The following is a 23,905-nucleotide window of genomic DNA, read 5'->3' on the forward strand; positions in this document are numbered from 1 at the left end:
TGAGGGGAGGGGCGCGCAACCCGGACGCAGAGAGGCGGTGGCCGGCTCGGGAGGCGGGGCGGCGGCGGCTGGAACTCGAGAGGCCGCGCTTCCCGGGTTAGGCCGGGGGCAGGCGGAAAGCCCCTTACTCCTCTTTCCCGGGACCGTGGCCAAGGGCTGAGCGGCTGCTTAGCCCACGGATTCCTGTCAGGGGTGGGTCCTGGCTGGCCTCGCGGAACGGAGAGCCCTTGGCCAGTGCTCGCCACCGGGCAGTAGGTCTTCTTGTGGGCCTGTGCCCTCAAGGCGCCAAAAAGGCAACCGGCCTGCTTCACCTTCCTCCAGCGACGTGTCCACAAAGAAGAATGTGGTAAGGCTAGGAAGGCACTGCACGTAAGAAACGTTATTGAACGTCCAGCCGTTTTCGAGCGCACAGCCCTGCCCTCGAGTAGCACTACACGTGCCCCAGTGGGCAGCTTGAATCACCTATTCCCAAATTTGCCAAAAATATGTATCTAGTATGTTACCAAGACCTGCACATTTTTCCTTTTCCATTGATTCCTTCCTTTCCAGTTGGACTATTTCCATCTCAGTCCAGGCCTTGTCCAATCATGCATGGACTGTTTCTACCTGCCCTCCTTTATTCAGAGAATGCCCTCATTCCCCACTGGTGAATCCTGCCATTCTGTATAAGCCAAGCCTTCTAATTATAAGTATTACCAAATATTTGGCTATGGCTATGGTTTTCTACTAAGTCGTTCTGAACAACACTCCGGGCCTCAGTGTCTTCATCTGTGAAATGAAGCAGTAGGGCTTGGTGAACTTCCAGATCTACAGTTTTATCCTATCATATTTATAAGACCATCAGCACTGGAAATATGGAGACATATGGCCAGGTCCTTGCTCTGAAAGCATTTAGTTCTCATTGGAAAGATATTTTCATGAATAAATCGCTAGAAAGCAACAGAAGGGAACACATGCTAAATGTTACATTGTTAGTATATACACTAAGCCCTGAAGGAGTTAGGAGCAGAGAGTTCACGTAAACTACAAACTATCAGGAAATGCTTTTCCTGGAAGAGTCAGCTGAGCTCTGAAGGAAAGCCTGGGTTTAGATAAGCCCAAAGAGTGGGAATAGGAATCTAGACAAAGAAAATGGTTCAAGCCAAAATTGTGGCAGTTGAAAAGTGCGGAACATTTCCTCCAGTTTAGATGGTGGGTGATGAAGCTGAAAAGGAGTGGCAGTTGTGGAGAGCCTTGAATACGAGGCTGTGGTGTTTAGAATTTATTCAGTGATCAGTAAGGGGCCATTAAGTGACTTTTAGCAAGGAGTCAAGTGTACAATACAGTTGTTAGAGAAAATTTAAAGTGATGATAATGGATCAGATGAATCAGAGGGAGAGACAGATATCTCCATAGTAGTCCATGTATGATTAGAGAAGGGCCTGGAGTGATATGTAATAGTAGACCTGGAAAGGAAGGGAGCAATTCAAGAGGAAAAGTGTACAGGTCTTGGTAACACACTAGATAAGTAGAAGTGAAACAAAGGAGAGGGAAAAATCAAGGCTTCAAGACTGAATAACTAGAAAAATTGATACATTTTCGAAGCCTAGAGAAGAAGCTGGTTTAAGGGAAAGATGGTGCATTGTATTGAATTTGAGGTTGCATCGTAACAACCAAGTAGTAACACTCAAGTGTCAGTTATGAATCAAAGCCCAGGAAAAAGGTTAGGGCTGAAGATAGAGAGAGACGAAAGCCTTTTTTTTTTTTTTTTTTTTTTTTTTTTTGCTGAAGAATGATGGAGACAGAGGCCGGGCGCGGTGGCTCACGCCTGTAATCCTAGCTCTGGGAGGCCGAGGCGGGTGGATCGCTCGAGGTCAGGAGTTCGAGACCAGCCTGAGCAAGAGTGAGACCCCGTCTCTACTAAAAATAGAAAGAAATTATCTGGCCAACTAAAAATATATATACAAAAAAAAAAAAATTAGCCGGGCATGGTGGCACATGCCTGTAGTCCCAGCTACTCGGGAGGCTGAGGCAGTAGGATCGCTTAAGCCCAGGAGTCTGAGGTTGCTGTGAGCTAGGCTGATGCCACGGCACTCACTCTAGCCCGGGCAAGAAAGTGAGACTCTGTCTCAAAAAAAAAAAAAAAAAAAAAAAAAAAAAAAAAAAAAAAAAAAAAAAAAAAAAGAATGATGGAGACAGTATAGAGGGAAAATAGATAAACATACTTGAGTAAAAACATATTTAAGGCCAAGAGGAGAAAGGTGAGCTGATGAAGGATATTACATGGTTGCAAATGCAGGGAGAACTTCAGTACATTGCAAGATCATAAATATTAAGTATATTGTTTGGCAGACCAAAAATCATATTTTTATTGAATCTAAGGTTCCATTAATTGCAAAAAGCATTATTTAACATGTAGTTCTAGCTATTCGACAGGCTGAGGTGGGAGGCTTGCTTGAGGCCAGGGGTTCAAGGCTGTAGTGAGCTATGATCATACCTCTAAATGGCCACTGCACTCCAGCCTGGGCAACAAAGTGAGATCCCCTTCTCAAAAAAACAATTTTTTTAAAAAGCACCATTATTTTATGTACCACTGAGAATGAAAAAAAAATGCGACCATTTAAACTGGTATTGATTGTAAAACACATATAATCTCAGAAATATTAATATGTTAAAATATATATTTAAAATGATGAAAATCAATATCAATCTCTCATTCTTGCCTCTCAACCCAATAGCTTCTGACCCAATATTTACCACAAATTTGGTGTTCAAAAATGTTCATTGACTAAATAGTTGCAGAGATCTCAAAGCCTCTAACTCATAGCTGAACTGCCACGCCACTACCATCTACATACCTACTCCTGCTCATTCCCTCCAGTAGGTAAATCTTTCACCTCTGAATGTCCAGTGCCTATACATAACAGATGCTCAATAAATGAATTTTGAATGATAACATTTACTATAATAAAAAAGGAGAATAAGCCATAGCAAAACTGTAGAGCAGATCAAGTTTAGAGGCAGTACAGAAAGGTGGTTAAGAACTAGTGCCTGATTCTGGAGACAAACAGGTTTAGATTTAAATCTCAGTTCTACTTTCTAGCTGTGTGACCTTGGTAAAGTCTCCTAATGTCTCTATAATTATTTCACCCCCAAAGGAGAATTAATACCATCTTCTCTGAGTTATAATGACAGTAAAATGAAATCATACATGTAAAGTTTTGAGCAAATTGCCTGACATATCGTATCCAATCAATAAATAATAGCTATTACAATTTGTCTTTAATATATTCTCAGTTTGTAAAAGCCTTTTCCTCTCTTGGAAGTGTATTCTTTCCCCTACAATATAACAGCCCATGTATACATCTATTCACATCACCACCAAAAAGCCTACAGTTTATACTATCTGAAAATTTTCTCTGAAACCAATCTACACTAATACATAATCCTTCTCAACAGTTGTTGCATTTTAAAGGAAGATGATCATCTGAAAGCAGCAATATTAATCTCTTAAAGCCAGTTTGGCCAATAAGTGATGATTCCAGTTATATTGCTGTTTAACAAATTACTCCAAAGCTTAGTGTCTTAAGTGGCAATCATTTTATTTATTTATGATTCTATCAATCAAGAATCCAGGCAGGGTTAAGCTGAGTGGTTCTTCTGTTCTACTTGAATTGGCTGGGGTCATTCTTGGGGCTACATTAAAGAGATAATTAAGATTAAATGAGATCATTTAGGATGGGCCCTAATCCAATATAACTGGCATCCTTATAAGAATAGGGAATTTGGACACAGATATGCATGCACACAGAGGAAAAAGCATGAAAACATAGAAGAAAAAGACCATCACCAAGCCAAGGAGAGAGGCCTCAGAAGAAAACAGCCCTGTAGACACCTTAAGCCTAGGCTTTGAGCCTTCAAAACTGTGAAAAAGCAAATTTCTCTTGTTTAAGCCACTGAGCCTGTGGTATTTTGTTGCAGCAACCTTAACAGACTAATACATACCTTACTGAAGGTACTTTCAATACTCGATGAGCTAGGCAAACTTCCTCACACAAATCACACTTTTATAACAGTTTCCAGTTCCTTTCCTAGATCACTTCCACTCACTAAGAAAACAAGCCCTTTCCTGTATAGATTCCAGATCTTCCCTGATTCCAAGTGACAGCTATTCATCTGATCGTAGCTGTTCCTTAAAATAGAATCCCTTTTCCTATAAGTACATCTTCCTCAATTGACCCCTGTATGTCATTTTCCATTCTTCTGAACCTCCTGACTCTTCTGAAATCTCCAAGTCTAACTCTTGCCCCCTGCAGGGCATAAGTCCACCTAAGTGGCATGGAGTCAGAGTTAACCTCCACATTTCTAAGTTTCAATATAGGCATTAGCAAAAGTCTTTCATATCCAGCTTACTTGATCCTCACAATAACTCTGAGAAAATGGTAGGATAGGTATTATTATCCCCTTCTGACACATAAAAAAACTTGAGAGCAACAATTCCCAAAGCACGTTACACAGAACTCTCATTTAGTGGGTTAATAACTATTATCAAAAACAAAAATAATGTGAGGACAGTCTCTCTCTCTCTCTCTTTCTCTCTTTTCTTTTTTCAGAGACAAGGTCATGCAGTGGCCTGATCTTAGCTCACTGGAACCTCGACTTCCTGGGCTCAAGCCATCCTCCCACCTCAGCCTCCCAAGTAGCTGGGACTACGGGTGCATGCAACAATACTGGCTAATTTTTAACTCTGGGAGGTTTTTTGGTAGAGATGGGGTCTAGGTCTCTTGCCCAGGCTGGTCTCAAACTCCTGACCTCATGCAATACTCCCGCCTCAGCCTCTCAAAGTGCTGGGATTGCAGGCATGAGCCACCACACTTGGTCAATGACAGTCTCTTGATACAGACAAATACATTCGAAAATACTGGGTTACACAAATCTAAGAAGGACTCCTTACTCCATATCTTCTCAGAACCTTTTATATGGTATATATATCATGATTCTCCAAGAGAACATGGAATTTTCAGATTTATTTGACCATAGACTCTTATCCGCAAAACCCACCCCACCCCTCACTTCTCATCCTACAGAGTAGTCCACAAAACATACTGTTGGAAATGCTGGTTTGAGACATTGCACAATTTTCCTAAGAGATACCACAAATAAATGTCTTAACTATGGTTAAAACATAGATATTAGTTACTTTCATTCATTTTCAGGCCTATGTAAAGGAAATCTCAATATGAAATTTGCATATTAAGTTAATTATAAAGCAAAATTAAATGGAAAAAAATTCCTAAGATTCAAAAATAAAATGACCCAAGTGATGTAGACAACACCTGTAATCCTAGCACTTTGGGAGGTCGAGGCAGGAGTATCACTTGAAGCCAGGAATTCAAGACCAGCCTGACGAAAAAAGCAAGATCTCATCTCTACAGAAATAAAAAATTAGCCAGGTGTGGTGGTACACATCTATAGTCCCAGCTGCTTGGGAGGCTGAGGCAGGAGGATCGCTTGAGCCCAGAGTTTGAGGTTGCAGTGAGCTATGATGATGCCACAGCACTCTAGCCTAGGTAACAGAGCAAGACCCTGTCTCAAAAAAAAGAAGAAAAGAAAAGAAAAAAGAAAAGAAAAGAAAAGAAACAAAATAATTTAAATGTATATCCAGTTGGCAGCTCAGCTACACAAAGAGTAACTCTTCAAGAGAGTTTAACACATAGTAATTTGGTAGTTAATACCTAGTGTGTTATACCTGAAGAAAAAAGATCTGTTAAAATGAATAAATAAAATACTTGTTTTTAATAATCCTGTTGCTGGTATTATGGTAGGAATTGTTATTCTGAGACTACTGTATGGGTAAAGTGGGATAAAGAAAATGAAGATTTATGTGATATTCAAATTCTGTCATCCCCAGTGTTTTGAGACCAGGATTCTTGGCATGGGAAAAATAAGTTAAGGATGTAAGACATAAGAAATTAAGTATCAGTATGAACCCAGGATTTATTTTACTGAACTGTTGAAGGAAGCAGGGAAAGACGGGAGGGAGGAAGGAAAGAAAGAAGGAAATAAAAAGAAAAGGTATTTTCAAGCTTTTTCCACAAAAAGTACAAAAAAACAAAATCAACCCAATAGCAATGAGCATCCTTAGCACATAGATTGTGATCTTGAAATACCCTTTCCTACTATAAGGAATCTGGATCCTTGGAGAAATAGATAATTACAGGCTTAAAAAAGAAATATTCAACCAGGTGCAGTGGCTCACACCTGTAACCCTAGCAGTTTGGGAGGCCAAGGTGGGAGAATCACTTGAGGCCAGGAGTTCAATACCAGACTGAGCAACATAGCCAGACTCCCATCTCTACAAAAAAATTTTTTTAAAAATTAGCCAGGCATGGTGGCACACACTTGTAGTCCCAGCTACTCAGGAGGCTGAGGCAGGAGGATCCCTTGAGCTCAAGAGTTTGAGGTTGCTGTGAGCTACAATGATGCCACTGTACCCTTGTCTGGGCAACAGAGTGAAATCCTGTCTCAAGAAAAATAACAATAAAGAAAGAAAGAAAATAAATATTCAAAATAAATCTGGAACATCTTGTTATACCAGATAGCAAGGAAAGTATGACCCAAGCAAAGAATCGTGTCAAAAAGATTCAGGAGCCAACTTGAAGAGACTCCTGCTAGCCATGGGACACATTGAGTGTCAGTAAGCAAAATAACTACAATGGATTGAAACACATCAAATGAGAATTATCTGTTACATTTCTATGAGTTCATAAGGATACTTTTTTTGAAAAAAAAAAAGGTCACCAATGGAAGAAGCTAATAAACCTACTCATTTTGAAACCTGTTTAAGAATAAAGCAGTTATTCTGTCTTTCTTATATAAACTGCTCCACTGGGTAGCCAAATAGTTGAGATGGGAGTTTCTCTTTATACACTATTTCAGCTACCTTCCCCTCCCTCTCCCCACCCTCTCCCCTCTCCCTTTCTTTTACAAACACATACACATAAACACACAACACACACTGTCACCCTTGTTTCAAACCATAGAATAGCCCTATAGGTAAAAAGAATCTCTTTTGGGACTTCAGACACTAATCACATATTTGAATAGAACCAAAGTGGATCAAGCTAAAAGTGAATTGTTGTATACTGCGAATAGAGTGATTTCAATTTTTTTATTACTTAAATGAAGCTAATCAAGTTAATTTATAATTACTTGCAGATATACTCATTTATTCAACAAATATTTATTGAATAAGTAGCCTGCCTTTAAGGTGCTTACAGCAGTATTATATACAGTCTAGGAGAATATAATAATTGTTATTTTTACTCTCAATTTCAGATACAAGCTAGAATTATTCTCGTATATACACAGATTTTTCAAATGTATATATGTACATAATCATACCTATAAGAATGATTTTGTTTATATGGACCATAAAAGAAATAATACATGTTATATCTTTACAGATAAAAAGAGTTATTTAATGTGGTAATATAATGTATTCATTGGTTCATGGACCCCAAACCTCGAAGGAGTGTCACAAATCTACATCTCTCTGAGCCCTGGATTTTGAATTTAAATTTAAACATATGACATGTGATATAACTTATCCCAACATATTTTTGGAGAATTATAAACATCTATAATTCCCAATAATGAGTAACACTGTTGGGTCAGTGTTTAAGTAGATTTGTAAAGCCAATGTGATAACACAAATGCTGCTTTATTACTTTATCTCCAGTGTCTTTCACAACTGAGTGGATTGTCACACTCTATTATGTGGCACACAGATCCATTGGCTTAGAGCTATCATGGTACTTGTCTAAAACAGTCTTTGAAAATGAAAATTTGGGCTAACCATAAAGGAGGCAACCTGCCAGTAAGAACTATTCATACCAAAAAGTCTTCCCGAGGGAAATTGTAAGAACTCCATTTTAAAATCATATAAATCAAAATGGTAGGAGGTTCCTACTTGTAAGATGTACAGTAAACACATCAAGATTTAAAGTCAGATTTTAAAATAATTTTTTATTTATAGTAAGGAATCAAAGTCCTTATCAGTGAAACAGGGTAAGACACAAAGCCTTTGCTTCTTACTTGATTTTTTGCTTTTTTCACCATTGTTTTAAAGAAGATCACCAAACCAAAAAGGATTGCTGAGGAGAGAGAGGGTCAGGACACAAAATATGTAGGGTGTGATTTTTCTTTCACCATTTTGTTTGATAGCAGGTTTGGGGTTGGTTTTAATGAGAAAGGAGACAGCAGATACCGTCAATAGCAGCACTCAGCCTCCAGGAACATGGATTTAAAAATCTAAATGAGATACCACATGTGCCTGATAATAGTAGCTACTACATATCACCTGAATGATTCTCATAAAATGAAGGAAAGAAACTAGGTGCTTTGATGGTGTAAAGGAAAATAATCCTTCCTGGATATGTAGTGAGGATAGGTTTGGAAAAACTCTATCTATAAAAAGTTATTTTCTATAATTGATGGAGTTAGTTTTCTGGAATAAGAGCTGAACTGAACAGAACTAAACTGTTATTGAATCCACAGTAGTCAGTTAAGCAGGAGAAATAACCTCTAGGTGCCCTTTGTTTTCCAGGATTTCTTCCGGCATCTAGAGAAGAGGGCTAGGAGGAGGAAAGTATCTTTTCCCTTCAGTTACAGCACCCAAATCTACAACTAAGAAAGTATATGATGAGAAGAAATAAAAAACAAAAAAGCAAAATAAAATTTATTTCAAAACCTCTACCTACAGCTGTTGTGGAATGGTGTTATGTTGCTTGCTTTTCAAATACTGGAAGCACTTGTTCTTTATAATTGTTTTCGGGAAAGATGGAACTACTGCATTACCCTAGGTAAACATTTGGGCTGATTAGAAGGGTGGGGCCAGAGAGTACTAAATTCTACTGAAATAAATGAGAAGGGCTGGAAAAGAAAAGTGTGAACATTCTCCAAAATAGACCCAAGTGAAATGCAATTAGGATTCATCAGATACCCAGCATTTTCCTCTCCAAAGAATTCTACAGAACATTATGGTTTAAAAGGAATGCACCAAAGCTGGTATCTAGTCACATTAAACCCTAATTTGACTCCTTGGTTAGTTCTCTGCTGAGCTTTCTATCTGCTTATATTCTCTTCCCAAATGAATTTTCTCTAGGGGCATCAGAGAGGTAGAAATCCTTTATCTGGAGGCTCCTCTTCTAATTTTTTTCCTCTACCTTTTGTAAAATACTCAGTTCCTTTAAGCCATTTCACAGTGTGAGATATAATTACATTCAGGGTTGCTTTTTTTCTGTTCCTTCCTTGCTGTTACTGATTTGATCAAAAACCCCAAGTAGAAATTTTTATAGAGTCCTGAGATTTAAGACATCCAGATTAAATTTTGGAAAACCTTGTGTTCTTAAGTAAAGTTCTCTACTTTCAAAGCACGCTTATCTTACATTGAATTAATAAAGTTTTGGTAGTTGTTTAAATAGATTAAATGTCACACTTTAAATAGAAAGAGAAGGCTCTACCTAACTGACCTATTTTTCATCTGTGATTTAGAAAAAAGGCAAGATTAGCATGGATATTGCATTTTCAAGGACCTCACCACTATTAAATAGACTGTTAAGTGCATTTTATGGCTGAAGAGTCTGTTCCCAGTTCAGTCTACAAGACATGCTAAGTTCATCTCTACCTGCTACATTGAACATTCACTGACTAAAATACTTTCTGTGAATGTAATACCTATGCTCTGTATCTTTTAAGTACATAACTCTAAATATTTTAGGACTAGTAAAACGTAACTCAATAAAAGTCCCAAGAATATGTGTTGTCCCTCAAGAAAAATATAGTGTTCATATTTATCCAATGATATACATCCTTTGCTCCATTAGCACCTGCATATCATAAGGTGACCAGATGTTGAAAAATAACGCAGGCACTCCATAAAATGAGATCACAAGTCTTATTTAAACCAAGAAAGCAACAATAGCTAGTTAAAACACCATCCTCACATCAACTCAACTTGTTCTCAGGGTTTCAAGGCCAAGAGAAGAATAGTTTACAGGCTTATGTTCTAAACTAAACAGAGGCTGGGCACGGTGGCTCACACCTGTAATCCCAACACTCTGGGAGGCCGAGGTAGGACAATCACTTGAGGCAAGGAGTTTGAGACCAGCCTGAGCAAGATCCAGACCTCATCTCAACAATAAATAAATAAATAAATAAATAAATAAATAATAATTAGCCAGGTGTGGCAGCACATGCCTGTAGACGCAGCTACTCTGGAGGCTGGGGCAGGAGGATCACTTGAGCCCAGAAGTTTAAGGTTGCAGGGAGCTGTGATGAGCACACTGCATTTCAGCCTGGGTGACAGGGTGAGACCCTGTGTCAAAAAATAAATAAATAAAAATAAACTAAACAGAATAGCTTTCCTTCTCATTGAAATTTGGGCCAACTTCAGCATTTTCTGTTTTTAAAGGAACTTCTTCCTGGCCAGGTTGCCTTTTTATTTAGGTGGTTTTTGAACACAAAAGAAAAGGTCAGTGAATGAATATGAGATAAAAGTAAACATAAGGTGTTTATATAAATTAAGAAATTATTTTCCTGTATTTCCCTCTCTTCCATCAGAATATATAGTCTATGGTTCAGTGTCAGCAACCCCCAAAGAGTAAGTCCTTTAGGAGAATTCTGTTAGAAGTACCACTTGCCTGCTTTTGCTCACTTGGCATGCCAGGACTTTGATCTTGTTTGATAGACTTCATCTAATCTGGATACTCATGCACAGTAGTAGTGAAAGGGACTCCTTAATTCAGAAATTTATGAATCAAAAAATCCTCTTCGGTTGCAGGGGGCTCCCCCGCAACCCCAATAGCCTAGACACACATCCTAAGTATTTAAGCCTTTTAAGTCCCCTAACTTTAATTTTCTGTGAGGAAATCCTACTGACCACTCTAAATATAGAAAAAGTCTCTCAGTTCTTCTTTCTTTTTGCCACAAATAGTGGTAGAGCCTTTCCCCCTCTGTCCAGTTGGCATTACTATATCTTTCTTCTATATTCTCATTCCACTTTGCTAATATCTCCCTTATGGCACCTAATTCATTTCTCCTTATGTTGCAGTTAGGTTGTACATATTTGCCTGCAACTAGATTGTAAGCTTCTTAAGAGGAGGGTGCATGCCTTATTCTTTTCTATACTTTTTACGATTTTCAGCACAGTAATTTGAACCACTAGGTTCACAATAAATAATTACTGAATTAATTTAAAATTCATTAACCAACCAATTTATAAACAAAATTGTATTAATTAAAGACTAAGCAGAGCTGTTAGAGAACTTCTGAATTCCCAGTGGGACTAACAAAGATAACTTAAATATATTTGATAGTACATTTAGTTTTAAAAATATCCCAAAAGGAAAAATAATCTAGACCCATTTGAACATTTTGTAAAGCAATTTTGATCAAGGTATTTATGACTCAGCAAATTATTTACTTGACAGATACACTAAGATTAGGTTTCTTAAAAAATAAAGAAGCATGGCCAGACGCAGTGGCTCACGCCTGTCATCCTAACACTCTGGAAGATCCAGGCAGGAGGATCGCTTGAGCTCAGGAGTTGGAGACCAGCCTGAGCAAGAGTGAAACCCCATCTCTACTAAAAATAGAAAAATTTGCCAGACGTCATGGCATTCGCCTGTAGTCCCAGCTACTCAGGAGGCTGAGACAAAAGGATCGCTTGAGCTCAGGAGTTTGAGGTTGCAGTGAGCAATGATGATGCCACTGCACTCTAGTCTAGGTGACAAAGCGAGACTCTGTCTCAAAAAATAAATAAATAATTAAATAAAAAATTAAAATGTTAAAAAAACAAAACTAAGCAGCACTAATTCAAAATTCCTGTTCTGCTTTTCTCAGAATTGCCTGGACTATTTCTTAGGCTTGTCCTTTGCTTGGTTTAGATAGAAACTTTAAAGTTCTTAACTATAAGAGCAGAAGGACTGCAAAGTCATCTTCAAATTTTCTTAAACATCACTAATAAGCCCTGTTTGAAAAAGGAAACCCTACTGTGGAATTAAAAACACAAGACTAGAAGTCAGAAGACCTAGTTCTAATCTTGATGCTGCTACTAACTGACTATGTTACCTTATCCAAACACTTTAGCTTTCTGGGCCTTAGTTTCTTACTTATAAACTTAGGAGGATTATACTAGATAATTTCCAAGGTTCTACCCAATTCTTAAAATCTTGTGGATTCATTACAAATAGCATTAATTCTTATCTTTTTAATTAAGGGGAACTTTTATTGGAAAAAGTAATGTATGCAAGTGGCAGGTTTAAAATAGCCACAAATTCTTTGCACCTCCTCTGTAAGAAGTGGAGTCTATTTCCCCACTCCTTGAATCAGGACTGGCCTTGTGACTTTCTTGGCTAATAGAATGTGGTGGAACTATTATTACATTAGTTCCTCTGGAATCTAGGTCTCAGGAGGCTTTGCAATGTCTTCTCTTGCTCTCCTTCCACAATGGCATCATATGAAGGAGCCCAGGCTAACCTACTGGAGACAGATAGCTCAGATACCAGCATCAACAGCTAGATATTTACATGAGGCTCTCTTTTTTTTTTTTTTTTTTTTTTTTGAGACTTGTCTCACTCTGTTGCCTGGGCTAGAGTGCAGTGGCATCATCATAGCTCGCTGCAGCCTCTAACTCCTGGGCTCAAGTGATTCCTCTGCCCCAGCCTCCCAAGTAGCTGGGACTACAGGCACATGCCACCAAACCTGGCTGCTTTTTCTATTTTTGTTAGAGATGGGATCTCACTCTTGCTCAGGCTGGTCTCGAACTCCTGGCCTCAAGCAACCCTCCCGCCTCAGCCTCTCAAAGTGCTAGGATTATAGGTATGAGCCACCACACCCAACCTCATCTTATACCATCCAGTTCTTATCTGGTCACCAGATGACTGCAGACACATGAATGACTCCAGGAAAGGCTAGGAGAAATGACCAGCTGAGCCCAGCTCTAATTTCTGACCCTTATAATTGTAACCAAATAAAATATTAGTTTAGCCCTTAAGTTTGAGGTGATTTGTTATAAAGCAATAAATAACTGGCATAATATACCTGGTAAAAAAAAAAATTGAAAACAAGCAAAAATATGTCTTTCTTTCTTCCCAATACCTCATTCCCCATCCACAGACACAATAGCCCCTACAATGAAAGCATGTTCTACATACTGCTCTGCATCTTGCTAGAGTCCCTTAATATAGAACTTACTCCACATCAGTCATATAAATGGCCTCACAGTGTTCTATTATATGGATATAATATAATTTATTTAACCAAATTCCTTCAGATGGATATTTAGGTTATTTCTGCTTTTTGTTATTTACAAACATTAATGCAATGATCATCTTTGCACATATATATAATACATCTATGCATACATGTAAGTATATCTACAGGAGGTGAGGATGAGATCAAGGATGGTGCTCCCCTACAAAGAGCTCTGGAAGCTCCACTTCAGCAAATGATTTTCTACCCAACAACCAGAACTAGCAGGGCAGTCCTATGGTCTGGCCAATGCCAAAGAGGATGGTCCCTACCCAAGGCAGCTGACATTTTTGTTCAGTTTTTGTCTCCCTGCCAAAAATCACTCTTTGCTGTCCTCAGTGCTGTGTGTTCCTCCTGGTACACTATAGCAGGCCCCTGATCTTTTTCCAAAAGCTACAATTACCAGATCCTCTGCCCAGACATCGATCCTATGACAAGGGGTCCACTCACGCTTTCTGAATATGATCACCAGTCTCATCACTGCCCCTCATTAAGGGGAGCTTGCCTCCTGACAAGAGAGCTACCAAACAAGTAAATGCTGATAAAAATAATGCCTCGCTTTCTCTGCATTGTACCCCCAATGGTATACTTGATTTTACTTCCGTCTCCCCTCTCCACTCCAGCTCTCACCCTCTTTTGTGCTCTCCAGAGCCCTTCTTCTGACAATAATTTTCCAGCTTTCACCCTTTGTTGTTTTAGAACAGACTTGAACCTCTGCATAAATGTCTGAGGGAAGGAAATCAACCCAGAGAGAGGCCAAGCCCCTTATGACTCCTGTTCAAAGCACACACCAGCACCTCTCAACCAAAGTCTCTCAAATGCTCTCCTTAGAGAAGGATATCCATTCTCACTTTCCAAAAATATCTAAACCCTCAATTATGAAAAGCCCAGTTTCTGAGCCACTTCGTCACTCTGCCTCGGCCAGCCAAGGGCAAATGACACGTAGCATATAGGACCAAGACTTTCCCATGGCCCTTCCTCCCAGATGAAAGGCACCTGCAGTTACACACTCCAAGGTTCTACAACTCAGCATGCCCTTCTTACACTTTAATTAATAAGGAATTGAGCCCATCTACAAAACGAAGTCTGAAAAGGGAGATACTTTCCTACCCTCCTGTGCAGCTAGAGGTGGCCATTGTGTCCCAGTTCTGCTCAACGGTTTATAGGTGGAAGTCAGCTGGTAGGATGCCTCTGAACATTTTTGCTTTCCTGACAAAAGGAATGGATGCAGTGTGCTCTGACTCTTTGACCCCAGCAGTCCCTCCTGCATTAAATATGAAAGTAATACCTGGACCCTGGACAACTGCCTTGCAACCATGGTGATATACTAATTTTCTATTGATAAATTACTAGAAACTTAGTGGCTTAAAACACAAATTTATTATATTTCAGTTCTGGAGGTCAGAACTTTTCGAGCTTCTAAAAGCTGCCTGCATTCCTTGGCTCATGGCCTCTTCCTCCATCTTCAAAGCTAGTAGTAGAGTATCTTGAAATCTCTCCCTCTTTCTCTGACCTCTGCTTCTGTCAACACTTTTCCTTCTCTGACTCTGACCCTCCTGTCTCCTTCCTACAAAGGCCCTTGTGATTACATTGGACCCATCTGAATAATCCATGATCTCTCTCTTAATATCCCTAACTCAATCACATCTACATGTAATGTAATATAGTCATAGGTCCTGGCTATTAGAATGTGGCATCTTTCGGGGAGAATATTATTCTATCTACCAACATAATATGCATAAATGACAGAAGCTGAGGAAGGTGAAACAGAAAGATGCGAATAGTTCACACTCTTAATGACATTGCAGAATCAAGGTACCAGCTCTGGACTACCTCCCTATAAGTAATTAAATATCTTAATTGCTCAAGTCACTAGTAATCAGGTTTTCATTTACTTACAGCTGAATACATTCTAACTGGTACATTGTTTTCATTACGTAGGGTTTAAAGTGTCGAATTAAATGAGATCATGTTTGGGAAAATGCTATGTATGCTTTGGTCATGTTGAATTCCCTGAAAGCACCGTGCTGTTTTGCCTTTGAGCTATTGTTTTTCCTTTCTACACTCCATTTCCTTTCCACCCTCTCTCACGTATACCAATTCCCTCACCACCCCCATTTCTGGCTAACTCATATCCATCATTTCCATCTCTTTCTAGATGTCTCCCCCCGGCTGCACAGAAGCCGACCTCTGCTCACCAAAGTCCTGGTTTCATAGCCTGTCCTAGTGTTTCCATGGCAGCCCGGCCCTCCCTGATCTCATTGTCTTTACCTATCCTTAAGCTCCTTGCAGACAGAGGCTGTGTTTCTCATACTTTTGACTGGATCCAGATGCTAAAGGACATCGTCAGGAATCAGTTTCCTTCCCTTCCTCGCGTCTGTTTTCTTTTCTCTCAGCTTTATTCTGGGCAGCTCCTTCCCACACGGAACAAGACAGCCACCAGTACTTTCAGGCTTTCCTTTGCAAAGGAAAATGGAGGCTTTGCAACTAGAAAATAGACAAATAGATGCTTGGCAGGTAAAACAAGTGATGACCACTAGAGAAGGAGATACATATAGCTTTCTTTTCATGGCACATATTATGTTCCATGTGTTCCGGATACCAGGATAAGCCATTTTTATTCATCAAAGAGTGATTTTTTCTTGCTGATTTTCCTGAGTTATAAATAGATTCTAGTTATCAGTCCTTTATCGGATGTATAGCATGCAAAAATTTTTCCATTCTGTAGGTTGTCTATTTACTCTCATGACAGTTTCTTTGGCTGTGCTTAAGCTTTTTAATTTAATCAGGTCTTCAAAAAGTGGGCAACGGACATGAACAGAAATTTTTCAAAAGAAGACAGAAGAATGGCCAACAAACATATGAAAAAATGCTCAACATCTCTAATCATCAGGGAAATGCAAATCAAACCACAATGAGATATCACTTAACTCCAGTGAGAATGGCCTTTATCAAAAAGGCCCATAAGAACAAATATTGGCGTGGATGTGGAGAGACAGGAACACTCAAACACTTCTGGTGGGACTGCAAACTAGTGCAACCTTTGTGGAAAGCAATATGGAGATACTTTAAACAGATACAAGTAGACCTACCATTTGATCCAGCAATCCCATTATTGGGCATCGTCCCAAGAGAACAAAAGACATTCTGCGACAAAGATACCTGCCCCCGAATGTTTATAGCAGCACAATTCACAATTGTGACGATGTGGAAACAACCCAAGTGCCCATCAATACATGAGTGGATTAATAAAATGTGGTATATGTGTACCATGGAGTACTATTCAGCTATAAGAAATAATGGTGATATAGTGCCTCTTGTATTTTCCTGGAAAGAGTTGGAACCCATTTTACTAAGTGAAATATCCCAAGAATGGAAAAATAAGCACCACATGTACTCACCATCAAATCGGTTTCACTGATCATCACCTAAGAGCACATTTAGGAGTAACATTAATTGGGTGTCGGGCAGATGTGGATGGGGGAGGGGATGGGTGCATACATACATAATGAGTGCGATGCACACTGTCTAGGGGATGGACACGTTTGAAGCTCTGACTTGGGGGGTGGGGGGGCAAGGGCAATGTACATAACCTAAACTTTTGTACCCCCACAATATGCTGAAATAAGAATAAAAAAAAAAGAGTGATTGAGCACCTACTACATGATAGGCATAAGAACAAGAAAGATATGGTCCCTGTTCTCAAGAGACTCAAAATGTGGAGGCAGTTTCTAAAAATTATCTTATTTAGTGCCTTCAACAACCATATGAGGTATTTTATTTATCCCTAACAGATTAAAAAATAAAATGGTATGTAGCATAGAGTGCTTAAGTAACTTGCTCAAAGGCACATGGTAGTGAGTGCCAGAGCTGGAATTCAGCCTTCATCTGAGATGTTCATTAGCCCCAATTTAATACATACCCTGCAGGTGTGGGTGAGAAATAAGGAGAGGGGGACAGCATTGCCCCTAGTGGCCTACAGGACCAGGACTATCCTAGGAAGTGCTGGAGACCCAGCCAAGGTGCCCCAATCAAGTTAAAATGAATATCACAGACAGGTAAAGAAATATATATGTGAGCCTGGGCGCGGTGGCTCACGCCTGTAATCCTAGCACTCTGGGAGGCCGAGGCAGGCAGATCATTTGAGCTTAGGAGTTCGAGACCAGCCTGAGCAAGAGCGAGATCCCATCTCTACTAAAAATAGAAAGAAATTATCTGGACAACTAAAAATATATACAGAAAAAATTAGCTGGGCATGGTGGCGCATGCCTATAGTCCCAGTTACTCAGGAGGCTGAGGCAGGAGGATCCCTTGAGCCCAGGAGTTTGAGGTTTCTGTGAGCTAGGCTGACACCATGGCACTCTAGCCCGGGCAACAGAGCGAGACTCTGTCTCAAAAAAAAAAAAAGAAAGAAAGAAAAGAAAAGAAGTACGTATGTGAAAGAATGAAGACAGATCCCTGTATTTTGTAGGAGTAAAGGAGAATTTGGAGACCAATTATATTTTTCATTTTTAAACACAGTTGTGTCCTCATCCTCCCTCTTTCCCTCTTTGCTCCTTTCCTCATCCCCTACCCCACCCCATAGTCATTAGGTTATAGTCCCTAAGAGCTAGAAGATGATTTAGAGAGCATCTAGCAAAACCTCTTGGTAACCTGGATGGCAGTCAAGGTTCCCTTCCTCGTAAGACCTCTTGAGATTGACTCAGGCCCCTATTCCACCTCCTGTCAAAAATACAATGCCCTTCTCAATATCTCTGAAAGGAACTACGGGCTTATTCTCATGCTAGTTGCTTCGCGCTCCAACCATTTGTCTTGTAAGTTCTTGGCCTTTACATTGTTGTTTCTCCCTCATCTCAGCCTCGTCATTGACTCAAACATGCAACTTGACCCTACTAAACAAAGATAAGCATATTATCCTCCTATATGGCATTTTATACTGAGGAAAAAAAGTCAAGGCATGACGAAGTTAAAAAAATGCCCAAGATGACTCAGCTGGTGAGGGGCAGGGCTGGGCCAAGCAGTCAGGTCTTCGTCCTACACCATCATTCTGCCAGTCATCAGGTGCCTCTGCCTAGTGCAGGGAGGGGTGAGAAACTGGGGTGACTTCCCCCATTCTTTGGCACATAAATGCAACTCAAGAGTTTTCCTCAGGTCTTTACTACTTGTTAGCAATCTGTTTTAGTGTGCTCAGGCTGCCATAACAAAATACCATAGATTGAGTGGCTTAAACAACAGAAATTAATTTTCTCACAGTGCTGGAGGCCGAACGTCCCAGATCAAGGTCTAATAGTGTTGGTTCCTGGGTAAGAGCTCTCTTTCTGGCTTACAAAGGACGACTTCCTTACTGTGTCCTCACATGGCCTTTCCTTGGTGCACGTGCCTGGAGAGAGAGACAAAGATTCGTGGGGGACTGGGGAGTGATGAGGGTAGAGATTGACAGAGATCTTTCTCTTTTTATGAGGCCACCAGTCCCATGAGATTAGGGCCCCAATCTTAAGACCTCATGTAATTTTAATTATCTCCTAAAGATCCTGTCTCCAAATACAGTCACATCGGGGGTTAGGCTTCAACATATGAATTTTGGGGAGGATACATTTCAGTCCATAGGACAGTCTTATTAAAATTTAGGGGAAAAAAACGATATGTCGTCTCAGAAAACATTCTCATCTGCTTTCCCAACTCTTAGTTAAGTCTTAATTATGAAAATAATGAACTGTGGATAAACTGTTAACTTTCTCCTGGGGTGGGCAGTTCACACCTGGAATTGTAGCACTCTGGGAGGCTGAAGTGGGAGGATCACTTGAGGCCAGAAGTTCAAGACCAGCCTGAGCAAAAGCAAGAACCTGATCTCTATGAGAAATAGAAAAATTAGCCGAGTGTGGTGGTGCATGCATGCCTGTAATCCCAGCTACTCAGGAGGATGAGGCAGGAGGATCACTTGAGCCCAGGAGTTTGAGTTTGCAGTGAGCTATGATGATGCCACTGCACTCTAGCCTGGGCGACAGAGACAGTCTCTGTCTCAAAAAAAAAAAAAAAAAAAGTAGCTGTTAAGTTTCATTAGTAAGGCAAAAGAACTTGCAGATCACCTAATGATTCCTGAGTGCCTACTAGGTGCCAGGCACCGTTATAAGCACTTTACATATTTATACTAACTAATTTCATCCTTACAACTATCTTACTAGGTGGATACTATTTTAATTCTCATTTTGCAGATGAAAAAAATAAAACTAGTGCACTATCACACAGCTAATAAGGGGCAAGGCTAGTGTTCAAATCCAGATAGTCTGGCTCCTGAGACCTTGCTCTTAACTACAACTCTGTATTGCTAATACTTAATATAGGTATTTCTTGTTTCCTGTGGCAAATAAACATGGTTATACAAAACAATTGGAAAGTAATATGTATGAATTATTCTTTATATATCCTACTCATGTAAAGTGCTTAGAACAATAATTTTAAATTAAAAAGCAAAACTAGGAGCAATTGAATATTATAGTCAACTCAAGTCAGCAAGTATAGCAATTCCTCCTAAAAATCTTGGGAGTTCCAGCTATTAATATTTATGTCATATATAGTAGTGATGCTGAGAAATTGGTAAGCTTTGCATTTATTGGTAGAATACTGAATTCTCAATATAGTCTAACATTACTAAATTTATTTTATAAATATCAAGTATAATTGGAAACAGAAGACCCTCCCGAGTAGGGTGACCAACTGTCCTAGTTTGTCTGGGACCATCCCTGTCTTCTAATCCAGAGAATTTCTGTCTGCTCTGGAACTAGAAACAACTATACTCTTCCAACATGGTTTTTTGTTTTTGTTTTTGTTTTTGTTTTTGAGACAGAGTCTCACTCTGTGACCCAGCTAGAGTGCAGTGGTGTCATTGTTGCTCCCTGCAACCTCAAACTCCTGGGCTCAAGTGATCCTCCTGCCTCAGCTTCCTGAGTAGCTGGGACTACAGGTGCACACCACCATGCCCTGCTAATTTTTCTATTTTTTGTAAAGACAGGGGTCTTACTCTTGTTCAGGCTGGTCTTGAACTCCTGGCCTCAAGTGATCCTCCCACATCAGCCTCCAAGAGTGCTAGGATTAGAGTGTGAGCCACCACAGCTGGCCCAAACATGTTTTTTGTTTGTTTTTATTTTTGTCCAGGTATTTGGTTTTGTTGTTGTTGTTGTTGTTGTTGTTGTTGTTGTTGTTTGAGGCCGAGTCCCACTCTGTCACCCTGGCTAGAGTGCCATGGCGTCAGCCTAGCTCACAGCAACCTCAAACTCCTGGGCTCAAGCAATCCTTCTGCCTCAGCCTCTCAAGTAGCTGGGACTACTGGCATGTGCCACCATGCCCAGCTAATTTTTTCTGTATATTATTTTTAGTTGTCCAGCTAATTTCTTTTTATTTTTTTAGTAGAGACGGGGTCTCGCTCTTGCTCAGGCTGGTCTCGAACTCCTAAGCTCAAATGATTCGCCCGCCTCAGCCTCCCAGAGTGTCAGGTCTTTGGTTTTTAGTGCTCAAAAGCAAAAAATTAAACATATTGTTTCTTATGGCTTCCCTTTCCTGAGGTAGTAGATGACAAGTTCTAGTTTAAACTAGAAAAAGAGATAAGATTAAAAAAAAAAATCATTGCATCTCAAGATCTACCCTCCCACCACATCCCCCAGTCTGAATAGTCACAGGGAAGGACAATTCTCCTGGGCAGTCAAATCCAGACCAGAGGTACTTTCATCCCAACTCTGGAAATCTGCCTGGATTGGTGCAAGTCCCAGATATCCTAATCAGCTTTTCCCTAGTTGTTTCTCTTTCCTCCCCAAGGCTAGGCATCTTTATATAATTTAGTCAGGTGAGACTCTTTATCTGATGTTCCAAATCAATTGTTAGGGTTAGAAACTTTGATAGAAAGTGTATATATATAAATATATGTAAAAAGCATACATATATATACTTTTTTTTGAGATAAGGTCTTGCTCTGTTGCTGGGGCTAGAGTGCAGTGGTATCAACACAACTCACTGCAACCTCAAACTCCTGGGCTCAAGTAATCCTCCTGCCTCAGCCTCCCAAGTACCTGGGACTGGAGGCATGTGTTACCACACCCAGCTAATTTTTCTATTTTTTGTAGACATGGGGTCTTGCTATGTTGCTCAGGCTGGTCTCAAACTCCTGGCCTGAAGCAATCCTTCCAGCTGAGCCTCACAAAGTGCTAGGATCACAGGTGTGAGCCACCTCACCTGGCCTCTTTGCCATGACCTTCAAAATGTCTGTTTTAAAACTCAAAAACTAAGCAGACTTTTTTCTCTATGAATTTCTGCTATAACAAATGATAATAGCTAATAGTCATTATATTTTATAATAGTGGGACTGCCTCATGGGGTTTTGGTGACAATTAAATGAGTTAATACGTAGAAAGTGCCTAGTGCGAGTAAATGCTCTACAAGTGTCTGCTGGCCAAGCATTATCAAAAGCACTTTACATGCACTACCTCATGTAGTCCCACAACAACTTCATGAGGTAGATACTGTTATTATCCTCCTGTTACAGATGAGGACACTGAGTCACGGTAAAGTTACATGGGTCACATGGCTAGTAGGTGACCCATGTACTAGGTGGTGGGGCTAGACTTCAAACCCAGGCAATCAGACTCCAAATCCTGTTCGCTATATCATCCGGCTTTTGCTTCTCAAGAGAAAATAGAAGAGTCACAGGAAATCAAATGTTAGCATTTCAAAATATTACTGCAACACTCTACTTCAATATGCATCAGAAAGGTAAGATGGACTGGTGGATGGATCAAAGGATAAATGGATGGATCAATTATATAATAAGTGTGTTAAAATGTTAATAGTAGAATAGTGAGTACACAGGTACTTGTAACAAAATTCTTTCATCTTTTCTGTGTCTGAAATTTTCCATAGTAAAATGTTGAACACTCTTTCCCAAACGTTACTGCAACATATTTGCACCCTAAGAGACACTCAGGTGATTCTGCCTCTCTTTTTTAAAAAGTCTACCCTATCCAGCATCACACTACATATGACAGCATACATTTAACTACTAAATTGTATAGCATAGACAAAGTGCATGGGCTTCTGAAATAAGAGTGATCACAGTGGACTAGCCTGAAAAGTGTCCACAAGTAATGCCACCATGAGTCTTATTTCTGCAGATTGTGGCAAGCAGAGAAAATGGGAGAAAAAAGACTAAACTACCATATTTAGCACAGAAAAGGCCCCTGTGCTAATAATCAGTGAATCAACATTTTTAAAGGAGGTGACTTAGTCTGTTGTGGCTGCTATAAGAAAATGCCATAGACTGGGTGGTTTATAAACAACAGAAATTTATTTCCTATAGTTCTAGGGGCTGAGAAGTCTGACAGCAAGGCACTAGAAGATAAGGTGTCTGGTGAAGACCCCCTTCTTCATCGATGGCTGTCTTCTCACTGTAACCTCATCAAGGTGGAGGGAGCAAGGGATTTCTCTGGGGTGTTTTTTCTGTTTTTTTCTTTCTTTTTTTTTTTTTTTGTTTTCTTTTTATATGATTTCCTTTACTATTATTTTCTTTTGTGACCCTTTATTTTATTTTTATTATATATACTAAAGGTATATGACATGTTTTGATATATATAGTGAAATGGTTACTTTAGTCAAGCAAATTAGAAGCATTAATCCCATTTATAAGGGCTCTGCCCTCATGACCTAATCACCTCCCAAAGGCCCCACCCCTTAATACCATCATCTTCAGGGTTAGGATTTCAGCATATGAATTAGGGGGAGACACAAATATTCACTCCATTGCAGGAAGAAAGCTGAATGTAAATTATTTGCATATATTGAGATTATATCTGCAGGCTATTAGTATTGATATAATAATAATAATAGCTAACATCAGTTGAATGCTTATCACATGCTCAGGACTATTCAAAACACTGCATGTTAACTAATTTATTCCTCCCACCAACTCTATGCGGGTAGGTTCCAATATTGTCCCTATTTTATAGTACATGTGCTGCCAAGCACTCAATATTGTCCCTATTTTAAAGATAAGGTAACTAAAGCACAGAGAGGTTAAGTAACTTGCACAAGGCAACACAGCTAATAAGTGATGGAGCCAGAATTGAAATCAGGCAATCTCATTTCCACACCAGTGTTCTTATCCACTTCCTTATACTGCCTTTTGTTAAGGTAGTTAATTCATAGTTAAATAGCTAATTGATAACCCTTCTATATTTCCCACCTAAATTTGAAACCAACTGAGAAGTAGACCCAGGAGTCAGAGATAAAAAATGTTAGCTTTATTTCTCGTGAAAGCTAAGGTGAAGGACATACAACCAAGCTGACTTCCTAATAGTCGCTGAGCTAGTTAGACTTACCCACCCAGCCACAGGCAACACTAAGCAGGTGCAGACCTCACCCACAGACATAGAGCATGTTCTGCTAAGGTTACGGCATGGCAGAAACTGAAACCAGAACGTCTCCTCTCTTCAAGCAGGCAGGTCTAGAACGCACAGGTGTGGTGAATCCACAAATGCCCAATTCCTTCTTCCAAACTCATCAATCCGGTAAATCAGTCTCCTTCCCTCAGTTGAGGAGGGAGTACGAGGAAGAAGTTCACATTTCTCTC

At 39.8% G+C, this 23,905-nt stretch overlaps 1 long non-coding RNA gene across 1 annotated transcript; it reads left to right on the forward strand.

The window, feature by feature from the left end:
- The first annotated feature begins 50 nt into the window (after positions 1 to 50).
- Positions 51 to 8,736, forward strand: LOC123634707. The gene is made up of 2 exons (XR_006733988.1): positions 51 to 346; positions 8,588 to 8,736. It is a non-coding gene; the product is annotated as an uncharacterized LOC123634707 (long non-coding RNA).
- Positions 8,737 to 23,905: the final 15,169 nt, after the last annotated feature.

This window comes from Lemur catta, chromosome 3 (genome assembly GCF_020740605.2).
Source record: "Lemur catta isolate mLemCat1 chromosome 3, mLemCat1.pri, whole genome shotgun sequence".
Classification (NCBI taxonomy): Eukaryota; Metazoa; Chordata; class Mammalia; order Primates; family Lemuridae; genus Lemur; species Lemur catta.